We start from the raw sequence: 7,739 nt of genomic DNA, 5'->3' as shown, positions 1-7,739 counted from the left end.
TTATCCCAGTTGTTTGTATTGTAATATGCTTGACAAAGATGAATTCTTAGCAAGTCTTCTTTATTACATAAAGAAGTTTACCACTATGTATGTAAACTATGTTCTTGACTTCAAAGTCCAAAACCATATCTTGAATGTTAGCATTTAACACCCATTGTTTCATGTTCTCTGTGTATATAAAATCTCCCCATTATATTTTCCACTGTATGCATCTGATGAAGGAACTGTAGCTCAGGAAAGCTTATGCTCTAATAAATTTGTTAGTCTCTAAGGTGCCACAAGTACTCCTTTTCTTTTTAGCATTTAATCTGAAATTTCTGACAGTAAGATGTCCAAAGCAATCTCCTTCAGTTGAAGGCCAGTAAAGTCTTAATGAATTGTAACACCTTAGTTAGACAGGAATCAATCTTCCTAGTTCTATTCCTATTCTAAGTTACAGGATCTTTGTAAAATAGCTCAAGTCTCCAGAGATCACTCCTGAAATGAAATGAGACATCTTTTGCCAAATAGGAGCGAGTGTAGTTTGGTGGGTAGGACAGATAAGGGATGACTATTAGTTTATATTCCTGACACTCACTGATTTGTTGCGTGATCCAGTGTATTTCATTCTGTGCCTGATTTACTCTTTGGTGAAATGAGCATAATAATGCAGTACCTACTTAATGCATGCTTGTAAAACATCTCAAGATGTTATGACAAGAAATGGGCCCAAATTAAAAAGCTCAGATCTGATCATCCCCTAATTTGTGCAAATTCAGATCCAGATCTAATCATTTTGGCTCAAGTCTCTTTCAAAATATTGCTAATTCATGTTTGTTACAAATGTAGCTATTTTTGTGATGATATAATGGAACACTTTATTTTGCCCACATCACTTTCTTGTGATGTGGGCAAAAGTTGGTATTTGTTTCAGTGGCTGATACCTGTGGAATATAATTGCACAATTGATTCTTATAGAGTGCATAAACTGATGGCTTGTATAAAACAAATACTAGAGCTCTGCAAACAAGAGCCCTAAAGTAAAAGAAAAACTCAGTTGAAACTGCTGAGTTTTACCTTGGTTTTCATCAAAATAATTAATTTAGCATGTGTTTGGTATAATCTGTACATGGGCCCAAATTTGCATGAAGCTGGGCTTGGGTTCACTTAAAAGTAATTTTCAGGAGGTTTTAAGTTTTATAATAAAAGTTTTATACATTTCTGATAAAAAGCAGAGGTGGGAAAATATTTTCAATGAAAAGTAAAACTTCTTACCCACAAGAACCAGAACATAAACAGAACCAAACCTGAGGTTTGTAAAAGAAGGACTAAGGGTTTTTTTGGAGGGGGGGGGGAAGGATTTTTTATTTCTTGGCCCTATATGCATTCGGGTTTTGGCTGGAAGTAGAAAATTAAAATATTACAAAAGAGACTTGTTGCAGTGTTTCAAGTCTGGCTGTAAGCAGGATGTAATCCAAACCTTAGAAGAAAGTCTATCTCGTGGATTTTTATGCCTACAAGCTTCCGATAATATTCAGATTGTTGGATGCTTCTCTTGAAATGGAAACTTCTGAGGTTTGGCCAACAGCATGCCATAGTCCTCTGGCCAGGAAGATAATGTGAATCAGCAGTTGAATATTCCTTAGGACCCTGCAAGGTGCTGAACACCAACAACTCACATTGAAAACAAAGATGGTCCCAACACCTCACAGGACAAGCTTAAACTTCTCACAGAATCAGATCCTTAGATTCTATTGTTGTTTCTTTTTCAGAACTTTTCTATATAGTATATTGCAAGACCCTGGTGATTTTGCCCATTTTAAAAGCACCTACAGAACATCTGAACTTGACATTTTGCTTTTCAATGTTTTTTTAGTATCCACATTTTCCTTTCTTGAAATCAACTACCCTTGTGTTAATATTTCTTACCAGTTAATTAATCTCCTGGGTGCTGTGTCCGCTGCAAGTTGTGTTGTGTCACCTGCTGTAAGTTAGTATCATTGTAAGAAAATCGGATAAGCATTGCTAGATATGATGTGGTTGAAGGAAGACTGGGAATCTATGCATGTAAGTGCAGTGATTTAGGTTCAAGCAGGATGAAGAAGCTGTATTATTGTTAAAAGAAATTCAAAAGAGGGATCAGAAGGTTCTTCTCCAGAAATGTTTAAAATACTTAGTACTATTTCCTACTTTTTAGAAGATTTTTTGCACATGCCAACAAGTAAGTTTACGTACTATCGAATGCTAATTTGCCAAAGGCAAGTTATAGTCTCTTTAAAAAATCCACCAAAAACCACCAGGAGCTCAAAACACTAACATACTTCCCATTAGACACAAATTTTACAACATGCCAAATGTGAGCACTACTGATCTAAAAATATACCAATAACCTATGAAACCAAAGCAGATTATTCGCTTCCTTACAAGTAAGAATACTGGACTTCTGTATTTGTTTTCCATCCACAGTAATGGTCTTCCATGGACACAGTTATGTCCCTAAACATCTCTATAAAACATCAAGGCACATTTCACTGTAATGTATGACACTAGATTCTATGTCCAACAACACGTCTAATTTTCTTCACTGTTGCTGAAAATAGGAGACAGCTGAAAGCGTCAATACCCTTAGAGAACTTTATTAAGATTCCATAAACTCATTTTGGTTTGCATGAGGTATATATAGATTGTTAATGTTTTGGCAGCACATCCCCAAATATGGACAATGAAAGGCCAATTTTGGTCTTGATGTCTGCTGTCCATGTTCCACCTTAAAATACTGGGGTGTTGTAGTAATTCAGTACATTATGTTGTATTAAACCTATATTTTTTATGCAGGGTTCCCCTTCCAGACTGCAGTACCAAAAAAACAGTGATCCTCTATAGCTTTAGCTTCATATTGTAGACCCTGACAGATTTTCTTCATCTGGACATGAGAATACACAGTGTGTTTTCCCTGCTTATAATTTCACTGTATGCTGTGGTCCTAGTAGTAGATGTGTAGGCAACTGCTTAAATAGCATTAAAAGGATTTTAGACATATTTTGGAAATGGTTTATTGTGTAAGACCATGTTGCCCAGGCACCTGTCCTTCAGTTAAATCTTCAGGAAATAAAGGCCCATATAATTTAAGAAGGAAAAAGTCTGAAAGAGAAAAAAATAATCTTCAAGCACACATCTTTGAATTTTTTTCCTGGATACACTCACTTTACTTTTGAAATTTGCATTTGTAAAGTATTACAATTCACTCATTAAGGATAGTTCCACCCTGTCCTTTCTTTTCTTTACACTTTTGATGTCTTTTGGGCTTCTACATACTGTTTTCTTAAAGAAAAACAAAGTGAAGCAAATCTGATGTAATGTAAATTAGCCGGGAAAGCCGTGTTCTGCTGTCTTAATTATGTACAAATATTGACTTGAGCATGCCATAAGACCGCCCAGAATAGGGCCCCAGTATGTGCATCTGTTGAAAGAGACTGCCAAAAAAAAGTATGTTTCAGCCTCCAACATGTAAAATATGCATAGTCAATTATAAAAATCCTGACATAATTTCAAAAAGGTTTTAGTAACTTGCTGCAGTCCCTGGGAAGCAATAACTTGCATGCCAACAACTCATGTAAGTTTTATGTGTCTATTTAACTTCCCTATTAGAAAAAGCATACTTTCCAGGGCAATTCTTACATGAGATGATACATAAGGTATTTCTTTTCCTTCTAGCTGACTTCTTACATACAGCAAGTACACACATGTGAATTTTAATACCCCATGTGCTGTTTTCAAAGGGAGGCAGACTATAGTAAGCTGCCATGTTCAATATACATACTTGTTTTTGCCAGATGTTTTTCTTTTACATATGTTTTTTGGTTCTATGTAATTGGCCATGTTTTTCCACAACTTGTTAAAAATCCTGAATATGTATGATTAGAAAAAAATTCAGTTTTGAAATATTACATTTGGCATTTCATTTCTGTGCTTAGTGATATTGTGGGCAAGTAGCACATGCTAAATTTGTGCGCATTCCATTGGATAAGAATGAGAATTTTCCTTTTATGGGCGAAAAATGGCTCCTTGTGCCCACATTTGCTTTTTGTGTGTTCCTCCGTGCCATACCTGCATGCCAATATAGACTCCACAAAATTACTACAAATAAAACATGAACCTTAACTCAGACCTAAAATAAATATAGCTAGACATTCCTGACCACCGAAGTATTTTTAATTAACATAGTTTCGATACAGCTGCAATCTAAGATTAGGAACATATGGTTCTGGTGGTAAATTAACACTAGCAAGATACAGCGCTGTGAAAATTTCATGACATTTTCAGAACACATAAAATATCTTGGCTTTCCATAAATTCAAACATAGCATGCAGGTTGTAGCTTTGTCAAAACAATCCCAAAGAACTATAATACTGTAAGGATTTATTGAAGATCTCATGAGGAATTAATAAAGAGAGTTACAAATTATCATCTGCATTAGTGTGTCATCTGCATGGGAATCATGTAGAACTTCATGTTTGAGAACAATAAACTTGGGCTCAGCAAAGAGGCCAAAGACTGAATAACTATGCAACTGATAAGATGAATATCTTATCGGATAATATTTTTATTTCATGAGAATTTCCTGGCCTTTAAGACCAAAAAAGAGGATAATTACAAATCAATGGTCATGGACTTCAGCAATTTTTTCAGAACTTCCATCTATAGATTCATCTCCATGTAGATAATGTGCAGAATGGCGTGAATTCTGCCAATTCATGAAGTATTTACTTTTAAACATTCAATCTAGTGTAGAATCTAACTATGGCGGTGAAGGTATGTTTTTCATCAGTGTTACTGTGGTAGTGTTGGTTTTTATGTCAAATTCACTTTTCTAGTAAGAGTTTAGACATCAAGTGAGAAGAATTGAGCTGGGATTGATTGACCTGAATGGGATGACTCTGCACCCAATTCATAGGATGAATATTTATTGGGAGAGGAACTTTGACAAATAAATTTAATTACCATACATTGATGTTTGTGAGTATTTGAACAATAAACTATTTACCATGTTTATCATAGTAGTGCATAGGGGTCAATTACTAGGCACTGTACAAATATAGGATAAGAGATAGTCCCTGCCTAAAGAGCTTACAATCTAAATAAACAAGACAGGCAAAGGATAGGGGGAAAGTATATTACATACAATGAGTATCTACTATCAATGAGTGAATTTCTATATTTGTAGAAAGCCATCCTGCTGTATTTAGTGCTCTCACTGGGAAAGTATTGGATCCACTGAACAGAATGTAGGCTTTGACAAAGTTGTGAAAGTTCCTGCAAGAGCAATGAAATCCCAGCTGTTTGGATTGTGGCTGCCTTTCAAACATCAAAAGCTTCATTTATTGCTTGAAAAGGCCAGTTTAACGTTGGCAATAGTCAAAATAGGCTTTATCCCCCCCGCCCAAGAAACAAAAACAAACACACAAGGGAAGCATAGAAGTAAAAGATGGAAAAGATCTATTAGCTCATCTAGTCTGTCCCCCTGCCAATGCAGATATTTTTGTCCAAAGCTTTGTTCATCCTAGTTTAAATTAAGCTTTTAAGGCTTCAAAAGTGGCTGTAGAAATTTGCTTCTCAGAGCAGTGGTCCTCAGTTTAGTATCCATGGGCCACCAAGGGGGTTTTGGAGCCCTTTCTGTTTGTCAGCAGATTTAAATTTGATGACACATAAAGCAGTAGGGAACTGTGATGTTGGAAGGAAAAAGTGGTCCATGAGCAGGTATTTTCCTTACAAAGTGATCTGGAGAATTTAAAAACCAATTGGAGAATCGTCATCTGAGATAAATGAATCCAAAATGCTAGCCTTGCCTGGTACATGTCAAAATGAATAATTTTCACAGTGGAGGCTCCTGCAGAAAGTCTGCCATACTTTTAAATGGACTGTATAATATGGTCAGAACGGTACAGTATGGTCATAACATATATAAATTGACATAGAGTTGGGAAAAATGTGTGGGTGAATAGCTGATTCAACAAAAAATGCAGTTGCAGTCAACCTGAACCTATTCATGAATTTGTGTTGTTTCCTAACTAGTTTTGACCCCCGCCCCCCAAAAATGAAAATGTGTGGCAATATCAAAACTATTTTGTTTCAACATTACTGAACCATTTTGAGTTTTTGGGTTGGAGTCATAAAATGACTGGACAAGCTGGTTTGTAGATTCCAAGACTTGAAGGGACCATTGCGATCATCTTGTCTGACTTCCTGTGCAACATAGGTCATAGAACTACGCAAAAATAATTCATAGAGCATATCTTTAAAGAAAATATGCAATCTTGATTTAAAAATTGCCAGTGATGACCCAAACCTGACCTGTACCTCATCGTGGTGGAGGGGGTGTAACATCTGAAGTAGGGGATTGCTTGTTGGAGCTATGCCATCAGCAATGAAGGCTTGTCCGAAATATCGCCTTGGTCATTATGCGAGGTGGACAGATCCAATGTGAACCCTGAAAATGATGGCTAACACTGGTGCTGAAGATGCAGGGCAGCAGCTGCACCTAGCTACCCACGGCAAAGGAAGTCACTGAGGAAAGACTCAACAGCTCAGGTTGCGCAGCGTGAAGCCAGTACTGGTAGACCAGGAAAAGGGTCACGTTACTGCACCTCTGTCTCATCCCAGTGGGATGAGGTATTTCCTGGGATAATTGTTCGCTCTTATTTTTCTGACTATGAATAACCTAGTATTCAGCATGAGGGTTAAAGCCCCTGCCTCACTTTCAGCTGTACATGCCTTGTCGATTCCGTCTCCCCTTGGTGCAAACATGATGGGTTTGTGCCAAAGCCCCCATGGGGACATGTGTCCTCTGATGTTGGCAGGCCAGTCTGCAGTACATTGTGACAATGCATCCAACTGGGATCTCCAACAGTCCATCAAAATTGCAACTTGGAATGTTGCAACTCTTCACAGGCATGGTCATTAGGGCGCTGTCTCATGTGAAATGGACCGTCCTGGTATAGCAATTGCAGGACTAACAGAATTAAGGCTGATGGATCACAAACATCACAAGGTGGAAGATTCTTTACTTCTGTATTCTGGCAGCCCCAACCATTTCCACTGGTAGCACTAATACTGCGAGGCGAGGCCAAGTCCTCCCTGACAACCTGGATGCCCATGTCTCCTCATTTACTTATTGCATGTCTTAAACATTGGCACAGTTACCTCACTGTCATAGTAGTCTATGTGCCAACAGAGGAATCTGTTGATTCAGTTAAAGATCATTTCTACGATCAGTTGGAAAATCTAGTATACATGGGATGACCTAAATGCAGTTACTGGCTCCCTGCGAACTGGGTTTGAACAGATCATTGGTTCAGGCACACCCAATGATAACTATCGCCACTTGCTTACATTCTGTGCCTCCTGGAATCTTTCCATTCTTGGGTCATGGTTCAAGCAGCGATGCATACACCAGATGTCATGTATCTCTCATGATGGTGTCACTCAGAAGGAGATGGATTACATCATTACATGCGATAGATGTTTCTCTGCCTCCTGTAGAGTATATCATGGTGAGGAATGCGCAGCAAACACAGATCACTATCCATACAGCGTTGGTAAACCATCTGCGATGATGAAGAAGTTTGACATCGATGCACTCCATGTGCCAGGTTTAGCCAACAGGTTTTGTACTGACATCAGCAACAGATTCTCGGCTCTAGCTAATCTGCCAGACGACAGTAATAGTTACTTATATACTGACATCAAGTCATACCTTAAT

The sequence above is a fragment of the Eretmochelys imbricata genome, chromosome 4 (genome assembly GCF_965152235.1).
Source record: "Eretmochelys imbricata isolate rEreImb1 chromosome 4, rEreImb1.hap1, whole genome shotgun sequence".
Lineage (NCBI taxonomy): Eukaryota > Metazoa > Chordata > Testudines > Cheloniidae > Eretmochelys > Eretmochelys imbricata.
Note: the sequence above shows the minus strand (reverse complement) of the source record.